This window comes from Chelonoidis abingdonii, chromosome 2 (genome assembly GCF_003597395.2).
Source record: "Chelonoidis abingdonii isolate Lonesome George chromosome 2, CheloAbing_2.0, whole genome shotgun sequence".
Lineage (NCBI taxonomy): Eukaryota > Metazoa > Chordata > Testudines > Testudinidae > Chelonoidis > Chelonoidis abingdonii.
Genome location: NC_133770.1, coordinates 95,996,899 through 96,013,722, shown reverse-complemented (window position 1 = coordinate 96,013,722; position 16,824 = coordinate 95,996,899). Strand labels below are relative to the sequence as shown.

The 16,824-nt window shown below is 40.8% G+C and overlaps 1 protein-coding gene and 1 long non-coding RNA gene across 2 annotated transcripts in view; one reads left to right on the top strand and one right to left on the bottom strand.

The window, feature by feature from the left end:
- Positions 1-3,191: 3,191 nt before the first annotated feature.
- Positions 3,192-7,568, bottom strand: LOC116827693 (uncharacterized). The gene is made up of 2 exons (XR_004374378.1): positions 7,494-7,568; positions 3,192-3,657 (listed from the first exon to the last, which is right to left on the bottom strand). It is a non-coding gene; the product is annotated as an uncharacterized LOC116827693 (long non-coding RNA).
- Positions 7,569-7,607: 39 nt separating this feature from the next.
- ELMO1 (engulfment and cell motility 1) overlaps positions 7,608-16,824 on the top strand; it is a 472,781-nt gene continuing 463,564 nt past the window's right edge. The window contains exon 1 of the mRNA XM_032785439.2: positions 7,608-7,807. The gene's annotated coding sequence lies outside the window, so the exon portion shown is untranslated. The remainder of the gene's footprint in view (positions 7,808-16,824) is intronic.

Sequence of the window (16,824 nt, the reverse complement as noted above, 5' to 3'; positions counted from 1 at the left end):
ACGGAGGGGCAGAGGATGCTGAATGCTCCAAGGAGAGACCCAGGAGGTGAAGACGTGTGAGCTTCTTGCCCTGAACAAGTCTGCTCCAAGAGAGAGGAGGCTCCCCAAAGTCCTGACTGGCTTAGTGGGGAGCAGTTCCAGAGCATCGCCCGGGGACTCCGTGACACACATTTCAAAATATTAGCTGATAAACAGTAATGACTGTGGCAACATAGCATGAAGAAGATAAGCTTCTTGCCAGCTGTTCTGTATATGCAGTGAAGAACTGTTAACAGCTATTGGAGATGATAAAAATCCCTAAATTGTTATGTATCTGTTGGACAACTGCCGTGTTAGACATATCGTATAGGAATAATCATTATTGCTCTCATCGGTAGGTGCAATGGAAAGTTGCCAGCCTGATAACCATCTGTAATCTAAAATAATCAATAATCAACTGCCTCCCTCCAGCCCAACTACTCACTTGGGCTCTGAATCACTGACAGATTCTCTTTGACTTCAGTGGCACTGGATTGAGCCCTTGAAATGGAAAGGAAAACAAACCAATCCCAACACATTATCTATGAACTATCCCTCACTTTCCATCTGTGGCATACATCTGCTGCTGTGGAATACATCTGCAACTGGGATAAATTCTGTGCAGCCCCATGTTGTTTGGCCAAATCAAAATGTGAAGATAGTGAAGGCTAGGTCAGAAATATGTCTTTAAATCGGCATTAGAGAGTCTGAGTGTAAGGGATCAAAATTGGCGTGATTCATAGATTTTTAAGACCAAAATGATCTAGTCTGACTTCCTGCATATCACAGGCCATGGGACTTTCCTGATTTAGTTCTTCAAATCCAATAGCTTTGAATTAGAGCCTGTGTTTTAGAAAAACATCCAGTCTTGATGGGGGAAAATATTTGCCAGTGCTGGAGAATCCACCAGTATCTTTGGTAAGTTGTTTCAGTGGTTAATTGACCTCACTGTTAAAAACTCTCCTTATTTGTAGTCTGCTTCAACCTCCAGTCATTGGATCTTCTTAAACCTTTGTCTGCTAGACTGAAGAGCCCTCTGTTGTTACATTTCTGTTTTCTATGTAAGTATTTATAGATGTGATCAAGTCACTTCTTCACCTCCTCTTTGGTAAGCAAAATAGACTGAGCTCCTTGAGTCTTTCACTTGCCTGGAAGACATGGATGCAAGTATAAGAAAAGACTGGGTGAGACCTACTTAACTTATAACCTCCTGATAGCTGCAGTGTTACTTATCGAATACATAACAGTAAAAGCAGTTCATACAGTTGTCTTTCTACTTGATAGGAGAGGAATGTATGTTTATGATGCGGGCACTGTAAGAGTTATGATTTAACTCTTTGTTTCCTTGTTTTTATGTGCTTGGATTTGGTAAATGATGTGATGGGTATGAATACTGTTGTCACCTAGCAACTATGTTGTTGTTTTTAAGCAATTATCTTTTGCTTTTGGAATTTTACTGTATTCTATGCCTAGATAGTATGGGAACGGCACTATAAAAATATCTGAGGTAAATGGAGACTGGGCTTTTCTTTGTTTAGTTTAAAAAATATATTATGTGTTTAAAAAATGGCTGCTCTGCACATCCCACAACTTCTTCCCTAATACTTATTATGCATAAGCATATCTCTGTCAACACTGTGGCAGAGTTAAAAGGGGATTTTGAAATGGATTTACTCAGAATAGACTTCAGAGTATATTGATTGATTTTAAAAGCCCTTAATTTAACATGCATTTGTATAACTGAACCAACAACATTCATTTAGGGATGTTTCAGCATGTATGGAGATTTGTAAGCATACTACAACGTAGGAACTGAGGTTCAAGTTCCATAAGCAGCTTCTTTTTGGAATTACTGCCATCACGGTCAAGCTATTTAGGCCCTAAAATTTTGTCTATCTTTGTCATAAACAGATAATTAAGGGTTAATGTCTCTTTTACCTGTAAAGGGTTAAGAAGCTCAGTAACCTGGCTGACACCTGACCAGAGGACCAATAGGGGGACAAGATACTTTTAAATCTTGGTGGAGGGAAGTCTTTGTTTGTGTTTTTTGTTTTGTTCGTTGTTCGGTCTCGGGACTGAGAGGGATGGGACATCAATCCAGGCTCTCCAAATCTTTCTGAATCAGTCTCTCACATTTCAAACTTGTAAGTAATTAGCCAGGCAAGGCGTGTTAGTCTTATGTTTGTTTTCTCAACTTGTAAATGTTTCTTTTTGCTGGAAGGATTTTACCTCTGTTTGCTGTAACTTTGAACCTAAGGCTAGAGGGGTTTTTCTCTGGGCTATATGAATCTGAGTACCCTGTAAAGCATTTTCCATCCTGATTTTACAGAGATGATTACTTAGAAGTTTGGCTAATTACTTACAAGTTTGAAACATGAGAGACTGATTCAGAAAGATTTGGAGAGCCTGGATTGATGTCCCGTCCCTCTCAGTCCCAAGAACGAACAACGAACAAAACAAAAAACACAAACAAAGACTTCCCTCCACCAAGATTTGAAAGTATCTTATCCCCCTATTGGTCCTCTGGTTAGGTATCAGCCAGGTTTACTGAGCTTCTTAACCCTTTACAGGTAAAAGAGACATTAACCCTTAATTATCTGTTTATGACGATCTTAAAATTTGTTAAGCTATGTGCAAAAATATTTTTCTTAGACAAAGCAACTAGCATGGTCAAAGCAGTAAAAGATAATCATTTATTTGTGATTTTTAAAAAAGAGTAATAATATACCAATTTACATAGCATTTGCGCCGCAAAGTGTATTAAAAATTATGGCTATGATCCTGCAAATCCTTACTTTGTGCAGACAATGAAGTTTGTCACATGAATAAGGACTATTCATGGGAGTAAAGATTTACAGGACAAAATCTATGTACATACAGCACCACTGAAATTCATCCATCTCGAACTGAAAGGCAGCAAGCTGCATGTTGGACCACAGTGATTATAAGGAAAACTGTATATGATACCCCAACCTTTACACAAATTGTCATGAGATCTTTAAAATTGATACAGACATTCAAGGACCTAGGGTATTGATTTTCAGAAGTAACTATTGATTTTGGATTCCTCAGTATTTGGATGACTAACTTGAGATGGTTTTCAGAAAGTGCTGAGAACCTGCCCTCTGTCCCTCTACCGTGTCTCAAGCTGGGCACCAAATATCATAAGTCACTTGAAAATCTTTGCCTTTATTTTTAGGGTTGCAGCAGAAATACCCACATAAAATAAAATGCAGTCTCAAAATCCTGTGCTCCCTTGCTCCCTTTTCTGGCTCTTCAGAAATATTTAGCAAACATACCAAGTCCAGTTCTTAGGGGCTGATTCAAAGCCCACTGAAGTCAATGGGAGTCACTCTAGTGCATAAAACCCACTATCATCACTGGTGCTGAGGTGCACTTTTGGTGGCGGACACAGCAAAGAGACCAGCGATTAAATAAGCATTGGAAGTGAAACACTCCAACCCCTCAAAAGCGTTCCTTCCAAGTCAGAGTTGAGGTATACTTGTTGGCCTTTAGGAAGACTATATTCCTGTTTCCAGTGCTGTGCTTGATCTGTGGATAATCCAGAGCCCTTCGGTGGCTTCCAGTCTTCAGAGTACTTCCTAGGCTTTTCACCTGGTATCAGTCATAAACACTCTCCTATAGAGTATGAAATCCAGCACTAAGAAACTGAAAGCAACACTGACTTCACTGATTTTTCATTACCAGTCTGAGAGAAATAAATTAAGTAAATAACAGTATAAATGGGGATGAGTACATTGCATTTTATTTAAAAAATTTTTTTTTAATAATCTAAAAGTGAGTAGTGAAATTAAGAGTATATATGTTTGCAGGATCTGGGCCTGAATTGATACTTGTAATACAGGTAGACAAACATGTTTGTTTACAAAATATTTTGTAAATTTACACCACCCTGTATATTTACTTAAAACTAGAAAGCCCTCCTTCCTAATAAAATAAAATAAAATAAAAGTTAAATAAACACAAATTTCCTCCCCCTCGCCCAAACCCTGTATAACAAAACATCTTTCAACTGCAACAGTGAATTCCTATACAGCTAGTGTTGACTGTTCTCTCTTCTTGGAAAAGAGAGCAGCAGTAAGAGACTCTTGGGGTGGTTTTATAATTCCCTTTTCTCTTCTCTACATCCCTTCATCCATCTCTTTTCTTTCTGCTTATGTCATTACATGACTTAAATATGAATTGAACATATACATCTGGGGCTTTATATTTTCATTTTTCACATCTGGTTTGTATCTTTATCGTTTTGAAATGTTATCCTAATTTAATAAAAAAAATAAAACTTTAAAACTAAAGTTAATGTAAGATTTGTACTAAACAGCTATCATCACTCTCAGGTTACAAACATCAGGCTAGAACATGCCCCCCTTTGCTGTAACAAACCATGGGAGAAGCCAAGGGGAAAAAAGTCTCAGTGAGGATTCTGAAGTATCATGGTTTGCTGGGACTCTCTTTGGCTGTGGGGTATTCCCACAATGCAGGCAGGGGGAAAGACAATACAGCCACAGGCTTTTCTGCCCCTCCTACTGCTGTGCTTTCCATTCCCTGCTCCCAACTTGCTCAACATGATCATCTCAAACCCTGCAGATCCCAACCTTGCAAAACACTTTCATTCTGTGGGGTCTTTACTTGAGGAACGGATGGACAATGCTGTGGAGGCAGATGAATCATTCCCTTCCACATGGAAAGGGTAGGGTTCACATGTGGAAGGGAACTTCCATGTGCTGATCTTGGAGGCATGATCTGGCCAGTGATATCACTATCACTGTCATTCATAGTACAGTTTATGGCCCTAGACCTGCAATTTAGCATTTTAATGTGTCAGTAATTTTTACTCAGTACCATGGATTAATTCACACTGAATAATTTAGTCAGCTTTAGCACACCATTATCACTAGGGCCCTACCAAATTTACAGCCATGAAAAACGCATCATGGACCATGAAATCTGGTCTCTCTACATGAAATCAGGTCTTTTGTATGCTTTTATCCTATACTATACTGATTTCATGGCAAGATCAACGTTTCTCAAACTGGCGGTCCTGACCCAAAAGGGTGTTGCAAGGGGTGTTGCATGGTTATTTTAAGGGAGTAACGGTATTGACACCCTTACTTCTGTGCTGCCTTCAGAGTTGGGCAGCTGGAGAGAGGTGGCTGTTGGCCATGCACCCAGCTCCAAAGGCAGCATCACACCAGCAACAGTGCAGAAGTAAGCATGGCAATACCATACCATGCTATCCTTACTTCTGTGCCACTGCCTTCAGAGCTGGGTAGCCGGAGAGTGGCAAAGTAAGGGGAGCAGTACCGCAACCCTCCCTACAATAACCTTGCAACCCTCCTCACAATTCCTTTTTGGGTCAGGACCCCTACAATTACCACACTATGATACTTCAGATTTAAATACCTGAAATCATGAAATTTACAAATTTATGACTATGAAATTGACCAAAATAGTTTGAATTTGGTAGGGCCCTAATGATCACTCAGAACTTCATAGTAACAGTGAGCCTAAAACTTCCTACTCCAAAGGACAGGCCGCCATCTTCTCTAGTTGATGTAGAGGGCCTAAAATGGTGTGATTCTTTCAAATACAACAGTGCAAATAAACATGAGCTGTGTATTGCAATAGCACTGTGATTGTAGGGTCCAAGCCTGCAAGCAATTTTAAACAGGTGAAATAAATGGTACTATTAATTTAAGTGAAGTATTCCCCTACATAGGTTTTGTAGTATTGGCACCAGCATTTGCTGCAAACATTAGCGTTTTTCCTCAAATAATAATTGACAAATAATAAACTTTATTATACAAATAATTAATAAACATTATACTAGTTCTAACAGGAACTAATGTGAAATTCTTAGGTGGCCTCTGGATTCTAAAGAAAGATCTGAGCTCCTGAGAACCCCTGATATTTGAGGATGAGTTTTGTAAATATGTATTGAAATAGATTCAACCTAAGATTTCAAAAGTTATTAGTGATTTTGGGTGCCTCAGTTTTTGGGAGGTCTAAAGACACTTAAAGGGATCTGATTGTCAGACATTGGGAGCTCAGCACTTCCAGACAATCAGGCTGGGTTAAGGTCCCTTAAATTGGGCACTCAAAATTGCTAATCTGTTGATTAAAATACATTATAATGCATATGAGTGCTACTGCCCTCTCCTGATTGGAATCTGAACTACAGATCTGTGTGTCATATTTGCTGAACATTGAAGATTTCTCCTTTTAGCTCACTGGAAAGGGTTACCTAAGCATTGGAATGGGTTACCCAAGGAGGTGGTGGAATCTCCTTCCTTAGAGGTTTTTAAACTCAGGCTTGACAAAGCCCTGGCTAGGATGATTTAGTTGGGAATTGGTTTTGCTTTGAGCAGGGGGGTTGGACTAGATGACTCCTGAGGTTCCTTCCAACTATGATATTCTATGATTCATGCTGTAGGAGTTTGTGCTAAGTAGCAGGATGATCTGAATCCTGCTTATCCTTTTTTGACTGGAAATTGTGTTCAACATAAAGACAGCTGAGAGGTTGCTAGGTGGTCATGGATCAAGTTTTACGCTCAGTTACGATGAAGTTCTGAGCAAGGCCATCCCTAGAGGGGTGCGGGGCCTGGGACATAAGCACTGAGTTTCTATCTACCTGGGGGGGTTGTGCTCCCCCAGCAGCTGCCCAGGCCCTGTTCCCACGGCCCTGCTTCTGCCTCTGCCTCGCCTCTTCCCTGCTCAGTTCTGCCCCATCCCTGAGCATGCTGTGCCCTTGCTCCTTCCCCCTCCCCCTAGTGCCTCCAGACACCATGAAACATGAGGGGGAGGGGGAGGTGCTGATCCACAGGCAGGTTGGTAGGGGGGCTCCTCCTCACCACCCTCTCTTGCCTCACCTCCCTGCCCACCTCTTCATGTAGTGCTGGGCCCCACAAAGCCTGGGGCCCATGGAGGTTGCCCCAATTCGCTGTACTCCAGGGACAGTTTTGGTTCTGAGTGATAATTAGGGCCCTACCAAATTCATAGTCCATTTTGGTCAATTTCACTGTCATAGGATTTTTAAATTTTTAAATTTCTGTTTTCAGCTATTTAAATCTGAAGTGTTAGAGTGTTGTAACTGTAGGGGTCCTGACCCAACAAGGAATCATGGGGGGGGGGGGGTGTCACAAGTTATTTGTAGGGAAGATTGCAGTACTGCTCCCCTTCTGCACTGCTGCTTGCAGGGCAGGGATCATTTATCAGGGACAGAGACAATGAAAAGCCTCTTTAAAATAGTGTTAGAGGAAAAGTACTGAGTTTCTCTTTTTTATTCTGTATATTTTTAGTGGTTTTTTTAATACACAAAATGGAGATAGTAAGAAGAGACATATAATCATAGCATGGAAAAATGTAGATTGTAAAATCCAAAGGATTAAATGAATAAAGTAAAAGATGCATACAATTGTTTGTCCCCTATTTTGCAGGTGCTGGTAAATACTCACCATTCCTTCAGAGATATTTGGCAGATTATCTTGGGGCTTCTTGCAGATGCAAATTGGGTGTGTGGCCAGCAGGAGGAAGGAAGAGGAAGTGAGAGCAGCAGCAGAGTGTGTGTTTGAGTCTGATGATGGGATAGAGTCAGAAACACCAAAACAGCAGCGGTAAAAAGCCCAACTTCAATGGTGGGAGAGGCGCGGGCTGGGGAAAGGAAGCGGCAGAGCTGGCTGGCGCTCTCTGCAGTAGGGCAGCAAACTTCACCCCGGCTCCACTCTGCACTTGGCTGCTGGGGGTGAAGGTGGTGCCTGGGTTTTTAAAGGTACTTTCGTTTCCGTTTGGGCAGGTCTGGTGGGGGGTGGGAGGGATGCACGGTGTGCTGAGAAGGCTCTCAGGGAGAAGGGTGTTGGGGGCGCGCTGCGGCGGGGGTGCCCCTGGCAGTGCAGTGGGGGGCACGTTGCTGTGGACGCTGAAGGAGCCCGGGGGAAGGGGCCAAGGTGGAGATGCAGCTGGGGCGGGGGCAGGGTTTGCGGTGGGGGCGGCGCGGTGAGAGGAGGGGGTGGCAGGATGCTGGCTGCGTAGGGGGTGGCAGGCGGCTGCAGGAGGAGAGCCCGCACCTGGTCAGGGGTGACGGCTGCGGGGGGGGTGGGGGTGGGAGACGTGCCCCCTTCGCTTAGTTGCCGGGCCCGCCTCGGGGAGCGTGGCCCCGGCTGTGCTGGGGAAGGGGGAAGCGGCTGACATCGCGCTGAGGAAGAGGAAACGCAGCCGCCCTCCCTCGTGCTTGTCAGCGCGCCCGGCTGCCCCGTGTCGCGGCCGGGGCCGCAGCCTCCCTGCCCTTTGCGGCTGCCCCAGCTCCGCCCCAGCCCCCGCGAGCGCCCGCTCCTTTGCCTCCACAGCCCCGGGCGCTGTGTGTGGGGTGGGAGCAGCTCTTTGCTCTGTTTCCTCAGCCGCTAGCCCGGCCCCCTTTTTTCCAAACTGCCCTTCCACCTCGCGCCCCCGCTCCCGCGACACTACCTGCCCCCGTCTGCCTCTCATCCCTGCCCAGTCCTACCCCTACTGCCCCCACCCAGTCACTCTCCAGAAACAAGAGGCTTTAGTGGGGGTGTGCTGTTTTTGTCATGGGGGGGAGGTGTTGCTGATTGATGTGTCTCCAGGCACCCGCAGATCCCGCTCTGCTGGTCCTGTTGTTCCAAAGTGCTGGGTCGTGGCTACTTGGTCTTACAGACAGTTGACCTCATAAAGTGGGTTGGGAACATCTGTGTTAGCAATTGCGTGTACTCTGCAAATGCACTCAGGCAAACACAGGCTGTCTGCAGAGCGGTGGGTATTTAGTATGTCACTTGTGCATGTAGCTCTAATGCATAGAGGGGATCATTCCGAAGGTTTGATGTGCTCTTTAATATGTTGGTGGAGGAGGATGGTTGAACTAAGATTCTTTTCTTGCTCTCCTTCCCCTCCCAGCCCAATCATATATTTGAAGCTGGAAGATTAAGGGTTCCCTGCACACAAATTTGTGCTGGTTTAGTTAAGCTGATACAAGAATGGATGCTCTGTGTTTTTTTTCTGTTTTAGAATGGCTTATTTTTGGTTTAGTTTATATCCGTTCCTAATCTGTACAAGATAAACTAAAATAAGCTTGGTTTAAACTGAACTAAGAGTTGCTGGTGCCAAATAAGTTTAAAAAGAAACCTTACGTTAAAGCAGTGCAACTCTGCATGTAGTCCAGCCCTTAGTTCACTGTTGTTAATTAGTCACCTTCTTCTGAGTTCATGCCTCTTCACTTTGCCAAAAACTTTTACTCTCAGGAGTTCTCAGTAGGGGTTGCCTTTTCTAAGATCTGTACCCATAGCAATAAAAATGATCTGACTGAGGATGCATTTTTATATAAAAGTATTGTACGGGAATGTGGCTAGGAATTATGCATAGCCATAGCACACAACCCTTTAAACCAAGTGGGTATGAAATCCGAGAAGTGGAGTGCTCAGGTTTTTGGCTTCAAATCCATACAAAGTTTATTTTTGAATATCTTTCCCTTGCAGAACTAACACAACTGTCCAGCTCTCCCCTGAGAATGTAGAAAAATTTTCAAAGTTCCTGAAAAATAACAGTACATTTTAGAAGAGCCATATTTTATTATTACTTTTATAAGCCTGTCTCTTAACCTGCCAAGAGTGAAATGTGGGACAAACACCCTTAAGAGAGAGCCAAAGATGATAATAGTGCCAGAAATGTATCATGTGTTAACTTCTTTAGCATAGACAATATTGTCTATAATCTTAGCTTCATGATATTGTATTTACATCACACATGCTTACACCTGAAATATGTTCATAAGTATCTCATTTTTCTTTAGACTTTAAGCCTAGGTTGTCAGAGTGTCCCTTATTAAAATCCTTATCAACGGAAAAGTTGAGAAAGAACTAAAACCTTTATTATTCACAACTGGGATGTGGGGTAGGCAATTGGGTTATCTGTCTCATCAGTGGGTACCAGACCATACTCTTTGTATATGTTAGAGATCATTCAGTGTTCATGTGAATTGGCTTCTTTGCAATTACATACCTACTAGGTAGTTCAACCCATGTTGAATATTTCTCAATGCAGGAAAATACCTGTTTTTGAGTTCAACTTCTCTGTGGATCAGAAGTGTTCTGTTTTCCATGCCACCCAGTTCCATGATGGAAAATCTGTTTAATTCTAGTGGTATACTGACAGCTGTAATCTGACTGTGTAATAGTAATTAGGTAGGAAGGAGAAAGAGAACTAGTGGTAACTTACTGGTAAACCTCCCTGTGGTATAGCATTAAGGAAGCATGTGTGACAACACACATTTTAGGGAGTGATTAAATCATCTTGCAGCAACTTTTAAAATTCACTTGTGTTAGTTGGGTAATACTGAAGGTTAGCATCATGTTGCTGCATTAACTGTATTAAACAGGTACTGTTGGCAGACTCTGCAGTTAGTGTAGCCCTTTGATCATTTCATTTGATTTAGTAATCTAGAGATATATCTAACTGTAAGTTTCTACAGGTAGTGAGGCTGTGCATTTAAATAGGTTAATCATTTTTTGTAATCCTATTGAGAATCACAGTGCAGCATCATACAATTTATGTCTTCTCTGTAGGTTGCAGTTTAGGTAAGAATGTAGCTGTCTGAGTTTCCTTTATAAGGAGCAGAAAGAAATTGAGGATTTCTACCCTCTTGATCTTGAATTTTCCAGAAGTTGTTGAATTACGCTAGGAAAAATATGACAGAATTAAAGCTGAATGGATTTCGATGGCTGACTAGGTGAACTCTTTTACTGATCTATGCTAGAACAACTGTATTTTTATCAATGAAAGTACCTACGGTTTAACAATATATTTTATAGATTATATATGGAGAATATTTTTAGAAATGCAGTAGACTGATGCAAAACAATACTTCAACAATGATCTACTCTGTTCCACCTCTTAGCATTTAAATAGATTGCATTGTGTTCATTGTACTGACGGAGGTGATTTGATTTTTTTTTTTCCTTATGGTTAACTTGTTACATGCTGTCTACCAATGTATAACCGAAAAAGTAAGTACTACTAGAAGTTTAATTGTTACTGAAATACTGCTGCATGTATGACACTTCCTTATAGCAATGCCCTTCTGTGTCAAATTGCAGATCTACAGTGCTGATGCTCCTCCCTTCCTTCCGCTCTTTGTTTACTCTCCTAATAGAAATCTCTTTGATTATAAGGTTTGAGCTCACATATTTTCTTTGCTGTGAAGTTCAGTCTTTTGAGAGGTGTTTGGATGTGAGCTCATGTTTTCCATGCTGACACAGACAATGCCTGAACATTTAAATATTGTTTCTTTCATTAAATTTAGTAGATGTATTTAGTGCATGTGAAAGTGAGAGACTGATATCTGTGGCAATAACTGACTGCAAGCTTTCCCACGCAGCTCTTCCAGTCCACTTCCACATTGACATACAGTATGTACCTCCAGAATTGGGACTCATCTCTGTTGAGTAGATTGTGGTTCTGTGACTTTGATAAGGATCTATTTGAGATTATGATGAGGCTATCAAACACAATTTCCTTTCCAAGTTGTGACCCTTTTATCACTGAAGTAAATGATGCATTTTGCTGTCAATAAATTGGAGAGGATTTAGAGAAGAGCCACAAAAATGATTAAAGGATTGGAAAACATGGTTTATAGACTCAATCTGTTTAATTTGACAAAGAGAAGGTTAACGGGTGGCTTGATCACTGTCTATAAGTACCTATATGGGGAACAGATATTTGACAATAATCAAATTTGATAATAGGGGGCATTTCACTCTAGCAGACGAAGGTACAATAAGATCCTGAAGTTAGACAAAGTCATACTAGAAATAGGGAACATTTTTTTAACCAGTGAGGTAATTAAACTTTGGAACTATGGTGATGGTAGATTCACCATCACTGGCAATTTTAAAGTCAAGATTGGATGTTTTTAAAATACATGCTCAAGTTCAGACAGAAATTAATTCAGGGAAGTTCTATGTCTTGTATTTATACAGGAGATTGGACCAGATGATCACAATTGTCTCTTTGGGCCTTATAAATCTCTGAATTATAGTCAATGAACCTTTTTGTCTGCCTTAGGTTCATGTGTGCTATATGTCCTTATCAAAGTATTTAAAAAAATACTCCTGTAAAACAGATTTTAAGAATCCTGGAGACTGATGTCTGCCATTTATCCACAGAAAAGGCAGTGGCAGAGCAAGCTTCTCCACATTGCCCTGCCAATGTACATCAGCACTGTTCTGAAAGGACCACTTGTAGGAAAGGAGAGAGTAGTTCAAGTTTCTGTGCCTGTGTCAAGCTATTGCATGGGTCTTTGCTGTATATGATCTTTTTATCACAAGTTTTGCAAGGCACAAAAGAGTGATTTATGGATAGGTTGGCAGCCTTAATATTACATTTCCTTGTTGTTATCCAGTTGCTGTTAAGAACAGAATTGGGAACTGAATGCTACAGGGAATTGGTGATGTGTTTTACCTCTCTTGCTCGTTCAGGTCTAGTACTAAGGCATTGATTTCTGAAACTGTGGTCTGTGGATCACCATTAGTTTATGGAGCCATGCTGTTTGCTCTTTCTCCGTGCTTCTGTCTGCCAAACAGCATTAAAAGTCAGCTAAAAATTTATTAAATATTTTCTGGTATCAATTTTCCATGTAAACAACTGCTATACTGGCAATAGGGATGTTATTGATGGCCAGGGGAAAGAAAAGAGACCAGTGCAATTAATTGTGAATGAGAGTAGAGATGTTCCTGAGGGACTCTTTCTGCTAAGATCTAGCCCATACTGTGAAGAAGTTTGGAAACCTCTGCTCTTAGCCATTACCTTAGAATGGTCATTTGCTCTATGTACAATAAGTTAATTTCAGTCCAGTTCTAGAGGACAAGACAAACTGTAGTGGTGTAAGTTTCCTTTGGAGTTGTCTAGTTGGAAATGGAGAATACTTGGTGCGTGTTACACATACTAGTGTACACTCCTTGTCAGTATAGATGCAGCCTCTGGGTACATCTACACAGCCCATGGCAGTAACCCTTCCAGCCTGGGTCAACAGACTCAGACTTGTGGGGTTTCTGCTAGTGCTCTAAAAATAGCTAAGTAGACAGTGCCTTGAAGTTGCAGCTTGAGCTGGAGCTAGGGCTTTGAAGCCCACCTCCTCTCCCTTAGTGTGGTATGAGGTGGGAGAAGGTAAAGCAGGAAAGACCATATGGGGAGATCCATATTGCTCTTACAAGGACACTGGGAACCCCTTTCTAATCCAGGGGAAAAGTGTGTGTGTGTGTGTGTATCTCTTGTACAGCATCTGGTACACAGTGGTTAAAAAGCTTCTGATCTTGCCAAATTATTTTTGTATCTGGTGTGAAACAAAAAGTGTGTGTGAAATCACTACCCTACCTCTCCCTCCAAACACTCAATCATTTCTTACCACTCTTCTCCAACCCTGCAGTGCTAATAGGAAAAAGACATTAGGATACAGACATTGTATCCAGCTTCATGCTTGTGTGCATTAAAACAGGCTGACTATAAATTCCTGGAAAACATTTTTTTAAAATCATTAATATTAAATCTGTATTGTAATTAAAGTTGTATTCAATTTACTAAATTTTGGTAAACGTGGCTTCCTCCTCTTCATTCTCCTCTCCATCCCTTTATTATTTATTTATGTTACCATAGTGCTTAGGAGCCCCAGACATGAACCAGGAGGACCCCATTGTGCTAGGTGCTGTACAAACACAAACTAAAGAGAGAGCCCCTGTTCCAAAGAGCTTTCAATCTAAGGGGTGGTCTACACTAGAAAATTAGATCGACACAGCTACATTGCTCAGGGGTGTAAAAAATCCACACCCCTGAATGACGTAGTTAAGATGACCTAAGTTCCCATGTAGACAGTGCAAGATCAACATATCTTCTGTCAACCTAGCTATTGCCTCTTGGGAAGGTGGACTATCTACCTTGACGGGAGAACTCCTCTTGTTGCTGTGTAAGGGTATGTCTTCTGGTGGATAGCAATCAATCTGGCAGGTAGACACGATAAATTGATCCCCGAGCGCTCTCCCATCAACTCTGGTATTCCATCAGAGTGAGAAGCAAAAGCGGAGTCGATGGGGAAGCGTCAGCCATCGACTTACCACAGCGAAGATACACACACAATAAAACAATCTTGATCCTAGCCCATGAATTTTCAACAAGAATGGTTCAAAAATGGGTTCCAAAACCTTTCAGATTTGTCTAATTTATTTTCTATATTTTCTATATTTCTATATTTACTTGTTCAAATGCAGCTGTTTCTACCAGATAGACAATCTGCTCCATCTTGGATGTCTTTGATACGTCTTTCAAAATAGCATTTTTGCCGTCGTTTAAATTTTATTAGTATTAACCCACTTGCATTTTTCTAGAAGATATTTTAGTTTCAAGTAGTTCCCCAATTAGGTAATTTTATTAAGTATTTGCCAGAGATTCTCTCATATAGTTCTTGCATTAACGGCTGACTCTTCACAAATGTCTAGTTGCCTATGTACTTTCAGGATCTACAGCTCAAATTATTATTACACAGACATTAGGAGTACAGAACAATCTGTGAAATGATACATCATGCCATTTTTAGCTGTCACTTTAATACAGATGTTAAACCATTATTTTTCTTTTCACACTTGTTTTAATTAGAAGGGAGAGGTGGTCAGTGTTTCTAAGAGGAAACTTTAGATTCCTCAGGCAAGATCATTTCTAAACCCACCCTCCCTTTAAAAAAAACCCCATATATCAATTGGTGCCTGTTTTGGGCAGATGATCTCACTTCCTAGAGTCTTTTTTGCATATATTGTTGAAGTTGCAAATATTGACAAAAAGTACATCCTCAGGAGTTATTTTTAAAACTGTGAAATTTACAAAATGTCCTTTTTATCAAATAAATCCAACATTTTAAAGTTAGATTAAAGCAAAACAATGCAAAAGATGCCAACAGGCCAATAAAACAACACTGTCCACATGAAAATCACATGCCAGCCCTAATTTCTGTAGTTAGTTTTGCAACTAATGCCCAAGATTACCATAATTGAAAGTGTTGTTTAGAGGTGTTTTTTCAATTGTACATTTGACAATGCTTTATCTGCTTCACTCTTCCTAGGTGTAATCAGTTAGACCCTAATTCTGCCATCACTTACAAACATACTTAATGTTAAGCATGTGAGTAGTTCCAGTCATCTTATTCACATACTGAAATTTTAAATGCATATGTAAAAAGTTTGCTGGTTTGGGGCCTAAGTCAGTTTCCCTGATGTTGCCTTTATCTTTCACACAAACATTTTGAAATAAGAAAATGTAACTGTAAAAACCTCCACGAAAATTGATAGGGAGAGTGTGTGTATGTATGTATGTATAAGGAGATGGGGTAGAGAAGAGGTGTGTTTACTTGAAACAATGACTTAATTTAAGAAACTGATTAGATTTCAAGTTGGCAGTGTCCCTCTACCTATTGTTGGACACTGCTTTGATGAAGATTCCAGTCTAGATATTTTGATATTTATTTTGTATCTAAAGTGCAAAATGTTATTCCCTATCCAAATATTCTGCATCTACAATTCACACCAGCAAAAATGCGCAGGGTTTGTGGGGTGCTGGATTCCAGTTAGGATCATAAAAATAACGCAAGTTAGTCCTACCAATGTTATAGTGCCCATATTGAGAATAATTCTTTACAACATTTATTCCATGTTTTGAGGTATACACAAATATATTGCTCTTAAATGCCATAGAAATAAGAAATTCATAAATACTAAAATCCTCTGTCTTCTGGTTAGGCAGTGCTGTCTTAAGGTGGTGGGTTGCTGTGTATGTCTCTTCACTTACAGAAAGAAAGAAACATTGTTACGATATAGGCTAATATATTGCAATTTTTACTCCTAGCACTGCTGCATATATTTGTTACATTCCAATGACATCTTGTCCATCACTTTGTTTTTTGGAATATAGTCACACATTAGTTTTCATAGCAACAGTCATAGCTTCAGCTGGAAATTGAAACCTGATAAGTATTGGCTCAGAGCTACAAAAGCAGTTTATCCAAAATGTCCAAGCACTGAGCCAAACCAAGGTTTCTTTAAAACCTCTCTCCACCCCAAAATATAAGTACTAGTCTCTTCATTCTGGAAATGAAATTCAATATGTCATTCAGCCAGTAGGCATTCAAAATACTAGACTCCCCCCCCCCGCCCCCTTCCCCCTCAGTTTTCTATTTTTGCTTTTCCCCTCATCAAGTGCCAGGTCACACAAACTATTGTCTAACTCTATCCTTGTGACACAAGTGCATTCCTCATATCAAGCTTCCTCACTAGGAATAGCCAGACACAGGTCCCTCCATACTTCCCAGGCTCAGAAAATTCAGGATCTAGATGTAGGATCTCAGTCTAATCTGTGCCTTTTCTGTGAATCTTCTTTGGTAATCCCCTTTTGAATGTACACATCTCTCTTGTTCCTGTAAATCTCCCCTCCCTGGAAAGTATGAAGATTGAAACAGATGGCTTCTTATTAGTCAGCAAAGGGCAGAGTGGCCATTATTAACAGCAGTAGTTACAGCACAGTAAAAGTTTGTGGAAAAATCACAAAACCCTCAAAACCTGAGTTTTCCCTACTTTGCTTTAAATTCGCAAAAATGACCCATACTTGTGGCAAAACCTGCAAAATCCTGTGGTTCTTCTCTTTATGGTGTATGTGTAAAGAGCCAAGAAAAAAGATTTCTGAGTGAAATTGGGCCCCTTTTCGCTGAAAGATTGTCCTAGTTTAGAGCAAAGAAGTCAAATTTCT